The sequence below is a fragment of the Pagrus major genome, chromosome 3, assembly GCF_040436345.1.
Source record: "Pagrus major chromosome 3, Pma_NU_1.0".
Taxonomy (NCBI): Eukaryota; Metazoa; Chordata; class Actinopteri; order Spariformes; family Sparidae; genus Pagrus; species Pagrus major.
In genome coordinates, this window is record NC_133217.1 from 16886949 (window position 1) to 16899103 (window position 12155).

Genomic DNA, 12155 nt, shown 5'->3' on the forward strand with positions numbered 1-12155 from the left:
TTGCTCTGCTGTACCACGTTAACACATTCTGCCTTAGGCTGCCAACACAACACAGCTACAAAGCTTCCTAACGCGTCTCTCTCTGCTCTACCCATCAAGATATAGTACATTGTCGGAATCCGCTTTACATTCTAAATTTCCATTGTGATCGGAGAACAAAGGGACGACACATTTGGGAATTAGAGTGAACTTTAAATGCTGGAGCGGCAACACAATGCAGCCCTATTGACTTTGTGATGTACAGAGACAAAGGCCTTTTGTCCTCCGGAGCACGGCGATGCGAGGCACATTTTATCAGATGGTTTGTGTCATACGCAGGACACACCTGTCTGACCTTTCCAAAGGACAAAACATCATGATTGACATGCTCTTGCACCAGTTAGTCAAGATTTACAAGAGGTCACGGGTGAATTTTTTCTCCCAGCAGCAGGAACACAACTCTGGATCATGTGCGTGCAGAGGGATCTCACACTATTCAGGCTAGTTCCCAGTGCGAGTTTCCCACTTCATTGTGAAAAGCACCTGCACTATCTCTAGATTAAATCACTGTCTTTTCTCACAGTTTCCCGCTCAGTGCTGAATAAAAGACTTAATGTGGATTGTGTTCTGGAGTGAAATTTTTTTCGCTTAAATCGATTCTAACATTCATCTTTCTGTACGGAAAACAATATGGACTCATGATTGTCCAATCAGCCTTGATTCACCCTGTATGAAACAAACACTAAAAGCCTGTCTGATACCTGCTGTTGTTCCTTCTCACGGGCTAAACTTATTTTTCCCACCAAAAAACCCCCCAAAAAACAGGTAAACAAAACCTGCACAGGCTGTGTGGAGTGTTGATGTGCTGCCACATCACATCCCCTGTGGTATTAGAAATCTGAAACAAAGAGGTGTGATGTACGGTGACGTGCGCATCAAAAGCTTCAACTAATTTCTCCGCACCTCTTCTCTCCTCATGCCAGCATGAAACGGCTTGTCTGGCGACGTGGCACTGAATAACCTTTCGCTGCAGCGCCGCCATTTTAGCAAAGTTGGCCGGCACATGTCTTTTTCTTCTCCTCTAATCTCTCCCCCTCTCTCTCTCACTCTTTCGCTGTCTGTCTTCTTTTAACAGGCCGAACCCACATAATGCCAAGGCCGACAGTCTTTTCGCTGGAAGCACCTGGTGAGTTAAAGGCTAGGCCAGGTGGTACACAGCTTTGACTGCCAATTAGAGCGGTGACCGTGTGAGAGCTGCCCGAGATAACTTCTAATTAACAATGGACCTCGGAGGCATAACAATTAGCCTTTCCTTCAAATAAACCCACAGAAAGGATGTATGTCAGGCCCACACACAAAATCTTTCTTTTCCCTTTTTAGTTGCCAAATTAGTACCCGACTGAGGACAGGACAAAGACACACAGGAAGTCACAGCAATCCTGCATTTGTCCCGACAAGGTCGTCAACGCCGCAGGCCTGTCAACATGACTATAAGGAGGATAAAAGGTACAGAAGATGCTTTCCATGGAAGATGACACTCTCAGCCTAACTGATTGCACCGGAAAACGATTAGGACAGCGAAGGGGACAATTTGCGGGGAGCGGCTGAGTTTGACAACAAAGCGGCGAGTGTCACGGATGGTTCACGTGTCAATCAAAACGAGGTATAAAAGAAGAAGGAGAACTCCCGAGGATGTTGCGATATGGAGATGTATGGTCGTGTTGCTCAGCTAGCCATCAGCAGGAAGGAACATCTGCTGCACAGTACAGTACGCTTTTACATAATGCATCCGTCCCTCTTGAAATGCACCAGCTGTGTGGATCGCCTTCCCCTGCTCCTCCGAAGACACCTGCCAATAAGTGTTATCAAACAAGCAAGTCGCAGATAAAAGCCACTCGGTGATTTGACGAGCCTAATTGCGGGAGTGATGTGCAGTCTCGACGTGGTTGATTGCGCTGGGGGGGGAGATTAAGACGGCAATCACGGGATGGCTTTCTTTGTTTTGCGGAGTTTAAATTGTCATCTGCGAACATCCTCGCGAGTGGGTGAAATGGAGATGTTGTAAATGCTCACATTCCCCACATGTGCCCAGAGTATAAGAAGTCTGCTCATGCCTGAAACAAAAAAAAAACCTGAACGGTGCTGAGGAGTTTCTTGGAAAGTAGCCAGGACTGTTAAGTGGAAACAGAGGGCAAATCAAAAAGCCAGGGAGAAGTCCAAGGGGAATACTGTGGAGGAAAAAGACTGTCTGTGACCGAGCCGAGAGGCCTGGACAAAAAAGACACTAACCATTACTGAAATATACTTGTACATGCCGCAGACACATGCAGACCACCACCCGAGGGACAGGAAACATTTTCTGCCGTTGCAGCTGCAGTCTCGGGTCCCAGACCTTGTTGGGAAGCCGTGCACTTAAAGGGTCTGATTGGGTCTGTGGTGAGCCACGGGGATTCCTCTGTCTGGAGCTGGGAGTCTGAACACCGGCGCTGAATAACTGATTACAGACTTAACTCAGCCTTCAAGCCACGGCAGCTAAAGACTAGAGGATATACCTTGCAGGAGAGACGTTAGAAGTGGAAGTTGGGATTGTTAGGAGAAAACTCGCACAAACTTTGAATGAGATGTTAGGCGCCCTCGTGGAGCACTGAACGTTTCCGTTCGGCGTGGCGCTCTTTGAAGGGGAAAGAGCGGCGCAAAGTGCGACTGCAGTTTGATCAGACTTTTTCCCCACAGCATGTCTTCATCTGGCTGGCAGCTGGCGAGAGTTGCCATGGTTCACAGTGACTCATTGCCTCTTCCATGCTCTATTGTTAAAAAGAGCCCACAAAGGACTTCCTTTCAGAGGAGCCACACGGATTCTTTAAATGTATATGCAGATGAGACTGACTATCGGAATGATACACACTCTCAAAATAGCTCCTCTTGTCTTGTATAGTGTTATAAATGGCAATTGCTAATGGCAACTACAATTTCCAGATGTAATTGGGTTCCTTGATAATGGATGCCACCAAAGCACCCTATCTCCATCTCTGCCGCCCTCCCCTCTAAATACTGCAGCGTGGTCCCCCCCCAAGGTCACGCCATCCAATCTGACTGGAGCCGTGATGAGGACCCGGCTGAGCTAATGTATTCTTCTTGCTTATTATTTATAATGGTGAGGAGAGGTTTCAGCGGAAAATTAACTGGCGCGCTGCAGACACCTTCATTAGTAAATGAGGTGACATCTCAGGCAAAAATACACAGCAGAGGGGATCATTTCAGAACTCATAACCCATGAACGAGGAGTTTACTCACACTGACAGTGAAACAGAGTGATTAATGTTTACAACAAACTAAAAAGGCTTCCCGTCAGAGGAAATTGCTGTTTTACCAAATGAGGCTGCTTCAGAGACAGCAAACAATCTCACCTACAGTGCTGTGTGCAGCTCTGATATCTCTCCTCAGCACATCTGCTGTGTATTCAACAGTTGCTCCAGCACACTGGATGGAATATAGTCTTTTTTTTCCCTTTCTTTTTTTTGAAGTGATAGAGCTGGGCACTGACTTAGCCAGCAGCCCACACCACAGAATCTAAAGGCAAGAAATCAAAAAGCAGCCCTCAAACAGAAGAAGTTGCTTTTCTCTCAACATGACACTAGAGAACCGAGTGGTGCCTGGAAACACTGGAAAATGGAGAGAAATGCGCGCAGACATGCTGGAAAGCAGCAAGAGTCTGGATTATGGAACCGAAAAGTATTCTTATAAACCCGCAGCTGTGATTTAAGCATCAAAAGCTCCTTTTTGATTCCAGAATGAAGTATAAATATGTATTTTGGCAGGAGAAAGTTGCAGAGCAACACCTGGTCAGCACCACTTTAAGACTTTAAGCCTGCGTGCGCGCTCCTCTCTCCAAGGCACTCAGATTAACAGCTATAATTAGGATATAAGGTGACACCAGCCTGCAGGGTTAAAAGCATGCCTCGTTGTTTCGATACTCACTCAAAGTCCAGCCCGGGCTCCCGAGACTCAAGTCCCGTTATCTCCGCGCGGTGTGGCAGCGGCTCCGCGGAGAGAGGGAGGCGAGCGAATCCCTGCGCCCCGGTCTCAGCTTGAAGGGTCCGATTTAAGAGAGAGGGGTGGAGGGGAACAAGCTCCAAACTGGCAACCTCACACAGCTGCCTTTTTTGAATGTAAAAAAAAGAAAGAAAGAAAAAAAAAGAAGAAGAACAAAAACACCGGGAGGAGGTTTTTCTTTTCTTTTTTACAGCCCTCCTGGAACAAGCGCATCCGTGCAGGAGAAGCAGGAGGAGGAGGAGGAGGATGAGGAGGATGGCAAGAGTTTCTTGCGTACACCGCTCCTCGCTCCCAGGCAATGAGAGGCATGCATTTTAATTCCTGAGCTCTGACCATGAGGGGCACAACACTGCTACGCCCCTCAGCATCCTCTCTCACTCACACACTCACACACACACACACACACGCACTCTCACGGCGGGATTTTTTGGCTTGCGTGACCAGGTCCTGCTGTTATAGCCTCCAGCTCATTGCTGCAGGAATGAACAATAAGCTCCTATAGACTGATAAAGAATTCATCTGCATTCATGGGACCTCTTAATATCCCACATCCGCCTTCTTTTACTGGAACTGCACCGGCCGTATTATATTATTAAACACAGGTAATAACTGACTAGTACAAGCTTTGATTGATAAATCTAATAATCTAGCTGCATGCCCCCCCATTATCTCTGTAATGTCCCTGAGGGTGCACCGTTAAAGTAAATTGCACAGTCTTTGATCCATAAAATATTTGTGGACTTCTAAATTTGCTGACAGGATCACTGCAGCTCGTTTCCATAAGTGCAGCAGACTAATAGGATAATAGAGGTGAGTGGTGGCTTAACTGGAGCAGGGTGAACTCACCCAAGCTAAAGTTCACTCAGCCATAATAGCCTCAGGCCTGCAGAGACCTGTTGGTCAGATTTATGCCCCCCAGTCAGGTGACTGCTCACCTATCCCCCCCCCCTGAGGCGACTAAAAAAGCATTTAGAGCTCTGAATATAACCCGGCTGCTATATGAAAAGCTGCAACATTGACACTAAATCCTCCCCATGATTCAACATGACTGTGTAACTAATTATTTTTGTCGGCGTTTATCAGTCCACAAAGTACGCTAAATGGTATTTTAAGGCCTGTGGATACCTGAAAGGCTTTGAAAGTGCTTTGTTGCCAACACAGACAGAGAGAGAGTGTGAATTATTCTTGCAAAGCCTGAGTCTGTGTGATTGAAGTTGGCTGGGCTTTTTTTTTTTTCTTTTCTTTTTTTTCAAGAAACATGAAATACAGTTCCTTCAAAACACCAACAAACCTGCAGGTAAAGATATTTTCTGAACACACAGAGGAATTAAATAGATTAACCCCTGATAGTAATTTAATTCAGTCAACCATAAAAGCATATCGAAAAATAGCAATACCGAGTGCCACAGTCACACAGTGATGTTTGTCTATTTAAAAGATCATTTTCCAAGTCAAGAGAGTCGCAGTTTGTCATAAAACTAATGAAAAATAAGGTGATAATAACCAACAGTCTCGTTAGTGATGTCGTCTCGTTGAACGCTCACCAAAACCCCTAACTTAAACCTTGTAGAGCTGCTCCTGTATATTAGCAGCCCGCAGAACTGACAAACTCTCCTTTCACATAACTGCAGTTGTCAGTATGAGCAGATTTATTGTGATTTTCATCTTTTTTAGTTCCTTTTCTGTCCTGAGTTTGCGGCCATGTTGGTGTTGGTGACGTCCACTGAGCGGCTTAACGCAGAACTATATTGTATTTTACTTTATTTGCCACAAACTCTCTTGACTTGGAAAATCATCTTTTAAATTGACAAACATCATATGTGTAGTTCATGGCACAATTCAAGTGGGATCAAAATATTATTTGTCTTCCTCCATTCACTACCATGGTTTCCCATACGGTCCACCGGAGGTGGCGTGACTTCAGCCCAACACATTACACTCCTTGCCTCTACCACTGTGTCTTACTTCTCCACTTTGTGCCTTCATGTCCAGGGGCAGGGTGTCCATGATTCTCATTGGGATAGCAGACTAAGGCGACGTGTTGAGGCTACTGAGATTTACAACCAGTCCAGTCGCCAGGATATGATGGTAGCAGTTAACATTTCTGCAAACCACAGATACAGCCAAGGTTGATATTTGTACCAAACCTGGCATTAGGTCAAGTTCACATTAAATGCTTGTTAGCTGGCTTTCACGTCGGGAGGTGGAGGCGATGGGGTTGGCAGTTCAAGTTGCACTGGTGGATATGTTTAAGAAGACCTGGGGATATTTCCATCGGTTTGTGTCGTGTCAAATGCGGGTGTTTGTATAAGGGGACCTGCAAACATTTTCAGCTATTTTCACAGGAAGTCAGACCATCTCCATCTGTGTTTGTGGCAACCGAAACAGATATTTGAGGCCAAACCATGTCGTTTTCCATTTTGGGGAAACCCACTCAGCCAATCACTACTAGACTGATGCATGATGGTCCTACATTTTGACATATTTCAATGTTGCATTCCCCCCCTTGATGCTTTTGAAGTTGCTGTACTTGGTACCACTCCTCTCACCCTTTTCACAGCAGACATTTGACTTGTCAAAGCAGGAAGGAAAAGCACAGGTGGAATTTATAACATTAATGATAGCTCTCGCACTGACATGGTTTATTGGGTAACTTTTTAGAATCCAGCTCTCATTAACGTTATTGGTCGCACCTGTGCTGTTCCTGCTTCGACAAGTCAGGATGTCGGCTGTGAAAAGGGTCTATATCAGTGCAGACTGGCAGGGTAGGAGCACGGGTTGCTACTGCTGCAGATAATGGAGCAGTGTTCTTTTTTATTTGATGACTTGATCGATAGTGTGAAGTTTTGAACGAATTGAGAGAGTCCATGCTTTTCTGTCTCTGTCAGATAAATGGCATTGTGATAACGCCAGGATTGTCTCATAAATGCATGAGATATCATCACAGCTGAAGACAGCATATTGGAAATACCCCGTCACACCCGCTTACATAAATGACATGACTACTGATGATATATGAGGGTCTTTACGGGTTGTTCCATGGACAGATTTCAACCACTTCCCCTTGTAACTCTATTCTGAGGGGCAACAGGGTAAAACTAGGGGTTCGGGTTAAAAGTTGGAAATGGGACTGGTTCATACAAAGTTGAAACAAAGTGCGTGTATTGCTTAACCAAGGGCAAGACTGATTCTTGCATCAGTGTTACTTTGCATTGCAGCCAGATGCACGCACATACACTACTGTAGCACGCCCTGAGGCCTCGGACCCCAGAGGCCCCCGAAAGCAACCGTCCGCATGCAGATAAGTTCTTCATCTGATAGAATGTTTCCTCTCTGGTTGGGATTTGCATGCTGTCTCGGGTTCAACAGATGGGTGGGCACTTGGCTGGATGGGGACTTGACAGGCCAGCTGAACATACACAGTGGACTGATGGCTGCTGGCAGTAAGTGTTTGTGTGTGTGTGTGTTTGCGTGTGTGTGTGTGTGTGAGGTGCAGAAACGTGGTTAAACTGGCAGTAGGGCAATGGAAATAGAGCAGGATTTAGAGTGACGTACCATCTTGTTTTTTCTTACTTTCGGCACATCTGTGGTGGTGAAGGTGATGGATGTGATGGCATTTGTTGCCATGGTGTTTCGCACCAAATGTAGACATTGTCTAAAATATTGTGTGTGTATCAGATGCACTCATTATGGCTTTGTGTAACTTATCTACCTTCAGTTATAATATTAAAAAATAGTTAGATAATATAAAATATGAACTCCTGCTATCTGGAGTTTTTAGGACATCATGCACCTTCATAATTTAAATCACTCGTGTGTGAAATCTATTTGCAAATTACCCTTTGCCGAGCTCGTTCCCTTTGCTATGCCTCTCTTGGCACACTTGCAGTTGAGAGCGATAACTAAGGCAGATTTATGAGTTAATATTCTTACTGGTTTTTAAATCATGTGTCCTAGACTTAAAAAATTTAACTGCCGACAAATTTTCCAAGCTGAAATAAGAGCTGTAGCTAACAGGTTTTATCAACTGCAGTTAGCTAGGTAATTAAGCTAACGTTAGCTCCATGAAGTGGTTAAAAATGCTCTCTCTGGCTCACGTTTAATGATTTCAACTGGTTTACAAATGTGAATTTTGTGAAAAGGGTAGTTAATAGCATATGCTAGCTCATAGCTAGATGATGCTAAAAGACTGAGGCTAAATCTGAATGTGTCAGGGCAACATTTAGCATCACAGCAGAGCATTGCGCTTGTATTGTAGTTTAGTCAAACAATAAAGGAAGAATGTAAGATTATACACAATTAACATGCTTAGCTTATGTGGGCTAGTTTCAGTTTTTAACTTAACACAAGAAAGGGCTTGTAGGATGGCCAGTAACATGTGTTTGTCACATGTAGCCTATCACAGCTAACAATTTTGGTAAAGTAAGTAAAGTTCACCAAGTTCAAAAGGATAGGAGGTACCTGCTAATGTTAGCTGCTAACGTTAGCCCAAACTGTGATAGCATGAAGGACCGGCTTTCACACAGAGTGGACATTTTTCATGGCAGACATTTTGACTTGTCATGGCAGGAAAGGTCGAGTGTAACAAATGTTGTTAACAATGGCTCTGTGCCATTAAGTTTTCCAATAAGCTTTGCACAACACCAGGGCCATGAAGGCTCACCTCAAAAGAATGCAGTTATTTTTAACCTTATCAGTTACCTGCTATCACATGCCTGTGGGAACAGGTCTATAGGCCGATTACACAGTGGATGTTTTAGTGTGAAGACCTTTGTTCTTTTGCAACTCTTACCCAACAAACTGATGAGTTGATGATGAGCTCCTGGGCCTTATTTAGGTTACAAGTTAGTCAGCTTGACATGCTAACGTTTCCTGCAGCTCATTTGCTCTTGTGTTTTTTGGTTTTGGAAGAGGTAAAGAACAGGCACCATCCAAACGGTGAGTATTCCTCTTAGTGCAGCCCCGTGCACACCGCTTCAGCGTGTGGAGAAATCCAAAGCTTGACAGCCTGCCATAGTCACAGTTGCTAAGCTAAGATTTGGACTTCTGCTAAAGGAAGAGGTTTAGCAAACTGTCAAGGAAGACTTGGCATGTAAAGCACAGTTGCTTTGAGTGTTACTTCTCCAAAAGTTTTTGGGAATTTAGATTAATTGGTTCATTCTTCGATTGACAGCCTGATTTATTTTTCTGTGGCGTGCCTTTGTCCCCAGGTCATGAAATTTTAATGTAGGGGATAATGTCAGCGCGTAATTACAAAAAAAGGGGGCAAGATTGGATTTGTGCACTCTCTGCAGCGCTGCCAATGTTACTCTGAGGACCCGGTACAGGCCAATCAATACTGTGAACATTAACAATTCTCTCCAAATGCTAGCCTGGAGATGTTCAATTAACAATGAATGGAAGATAGATTTTGTGGTCTCAAACTTTGTCAGGATTTGTAACTTCGAATGAGTTTTATTTTTTTATTACGGCCATCAGTTGTGAATTAGCGGGTGTGTTTGCCAGAGAAACGGTACAGCTCGCAGTCAGCACTTTCATCATTTTATTTTGCCATTAGACATCATAGATTAAAAGCCAAGACAATATTTTTACTCTTGTCTCAAGTCATTAATGCGGACCAAAGTGTCCCACGGCAGCGGGATATATCAAATTTGCAATGCATTGATATTGAGTTCAGTGTACTGAAACCTTGTCGGCCCAATCCTCAGGAAAGTTGGATATATATTCAGAATATATCCAGAGAAAAGGGTTCAAGGTATTCAATTAATTTTATATTGCCTGCCATTTTTCCGTGTTTGATGTTGGTAGAGTGGCTGAAAGGTTCAAATGAGGCAAGTTAATTAATTTCAGTATCTGAGCTGTGATTTTGGCTCATTTTGAACATCCGCATGGCAGTAAAAAAGTGTTTTCACTATGGGAGAATGATAACAGATGGGAAATTTCCACTCAAACACCATTTAATATGAAAAACATGTTATACTGTATACAATGTGACACGTCAGAATAAAAGAATCTCACAAGAATGTGTTTTCTTCTTTTTTTTTTTTCACAGAGTGCGATGCATGCTGGGCTTCAGCTGCAGTATCTGTGCGCCAAATAGCAATATCTCCCAGCATGAGGCGTTCAGCCCTCTGGCAATATCCTTCTCACATAGAGCCAAGGTCACTTGGCTAACTACAGTATCTCATCTCACAATGCAAAAGGATTACCAGTTTGTTGGGCTGCTCTCCGATGGGGAAGCATCTTCACTATCGCTCTTCTCCAACAGACCCTCCATCACGAAGGGCTGTCGACTCCGAGGTTGCGTGCCCTTCGTTATTCGGCATGTAAAGTGTTGCTGTCATTCTCGCCGCTGTCCACATGCACCCCTAATTACACCTGTGGAAAACAGTAGCGGAATGCTTTTTGGCTCCTCTCCAGCGACGGGTCTTTCACCTCCTCCCACTCATCCTTTTTCTCCTTCACTCTTTTTTTCCAACAGTGTACACTCAACTGCGGGGTATTGAATTCATATTTATTGCTTGCTCTTAGCGGCTTACGCTCAAGTTTCTCTTACAGCACAGTCAAATAAAATGATCGCTCTTCTGTGCTGGGATGATAAAAATGGTCTCTAAGGAGAGAAATCCACATGGCAACCCTTTTTCCACAGATTATTGTGGAGGCAAGTAAAGCTTTGTTGTCATGACAGTGCAACATTACATCAGTGATCCCCGGTGAAAAAAGCCGCAGATTATCAATCAAAACTTTCTGAGTCAGCCTCGCGGTGGCAAACTGCTCAATATTTGTGGATACTGTAAGAAATAAATAAAAGTTTGAGTCATATAATTAATTGCATTATTGGCATGTTGCTGTTTTGTGGCACAGCTGCCACGGGCAATTAGGATTAGCCGGTGTAAGATATGGAGAACTGAGTGTTGCGGTCCTGAATGCTGCCTCCACCAATTCAGCAGCGGCCCCACATGAGAGTGTCGACCCCAGGAGTATTTTACAGAGCGGATTATCAATTCACTGCTGCCAGGAGAAAAACTATCTCTCCACTGGGAGATGCCGTTATTTCAAATCTTTGTCCAATTATATTATGCTTGGAGGGGCTGGGCGTGTGCGTCTGCGCGCGTGTGCGGCCATGCAAGATATGCAGGTTGATTGGGCAGGCTCGAGAGGAGGACGCTGAGTACTGGGGATATAATCAAAAGTAGTAAGTGTTTGCAGTCAGAAGAAATAGTTGGAGAGCTACATTGCTTCTGAGGAGAGATGAGATGCGGGGGTCTCTGCGGAGGCTGTCAGAATGTGTCTTGTTGATGGGAAATCATAATCAAAAGCATTAAGAGCACTGGGGGTGAAGATGAAAATGCAGCCTGTAGAGTCCATCTAAAAACATCTGCTGTGTCTTGTGAAAACTGATTCAGTGATGCCCTTGTTTTCGATCTTGGAGCGCCGGTTTTTGTTCCTTTAGTCCCCTGTTGTCGATTTATGAAAGCGTCTCAGCATTTGGATCACAGCGTGGGCATTAGATGGGTTATTGGCGTGGTGTGACACCTGCCATGACTTCACCACTGTGAGTCCAGATTGATCAGCAGTCTTGTTTATTATAGTGAAAAGCAAAGTTCATGGAAACTTTCTTTTAAACGTTTAAAAGGAATCTTGAAATGAAGGCAGATTAAAAGTCTTAAAACCTTAAGGGCTCTGTTGAGACTGCAGTGGCTCACTCATAATGGGACTGTGGGCAACATGGCTTCATTAAAATCAGAAGGATTTATCTCCTTGGGAGTATGAATGCGCTCATAAAACTTCATGGTAATCTGCCCATTAGATTATGACATAATTGCATGAGAGGGGGACATTTTTGATCGGTGGTGGCTCTAGAGGAAAGCTCGTAGACTTTCTAAAACAGAAGGGGTCGACCCTCAGGGGAGCACGTGATGAAAAATGGTTGAAAATAGAGAAAAAAACAAAAACAAGAGTCTCCAGCCGTGCTGCGTGAGGCTGTAATTAGGCGCTTAGAGCTTTAAATATCAGCCTGCTAACATGCTCACAATGGCAATGCTAAAATGTTAAGCAGGTACGATGTTTACGTGTTCATCTTAGTTAATCTTAGCAAGCAAGATTATATTTGCTAATTAGCA